Source organism: Vigna unguiculata, unplaced genomic scaffold (assembly GCF_037176805.1).
Source record: "Vigna unguiculata cultivar grain cowpea cultivar isolate G323 ecotype 2 unplaced genomic scaffold, ASM3717680v1 ptg000426l, whole genome shotgun sequence".
Taxonomy (NCBI): Eukaryota; Viridiplantae; Streptophyta; class Magnoliopsida; order Fabales; family Fabaceae; genus Vigna; species Vigna unguiculata.
The window spans coordinates 40,001-40,338 of record NW_028197061.1 but is presented as its reverse complement, the minus strand read 5'-3'; the positions used below and the strand labels follow the sequence as shown (position 1 = coordinate 40,338).

At 39.1% G+C, this 338-nt stretch overlaps 1 non-coding gene across 1 annotated transcript; it reads left to right on the top strand.

Moving 5' to 3' along the window:
* Positions 1–223: 223 nt before the first annotated feature.
* Positions 224–297, top strand: TRNAM-CAU (transfer RNA methionine (anticodon CAU)). The gene has a single exon. It is a non-coding gene; the product is annotated as a tRNA-Met (tRNA).
* Positions 298–338: the final 41 nt, after the last annotated feature.

Below are 338 nucleotides of genomic sequence, written 5' to 3'. Positions count from 1 at the left end.
GATGGAAAAAAATATGAATGAAAAATCCCGCTGAATTGAATTGGGTCCATGAATCTAAGAAATAGCGAGAATTCTTGATTTCTCTCAATATCTCTCTCAATTCGAAAATCCAGGATTTGAATTGATGTCCTTTCATCGAATCCTCCTAATTGCATTGATTTATCCGAAAGATTTCACTTCAATTGGAATTTGGTTATTCACCATGTACGAGGATTCCCGCTAAGCATCCATGGCTGAATGGTTAAAGCGCCCAACTCATAATTGGCGAATTCGTAGGTTCAATTCCTACTGGATGCACGCCAATGGGACCCTCCCTCCAAAAAGTCTATCGGATTTTT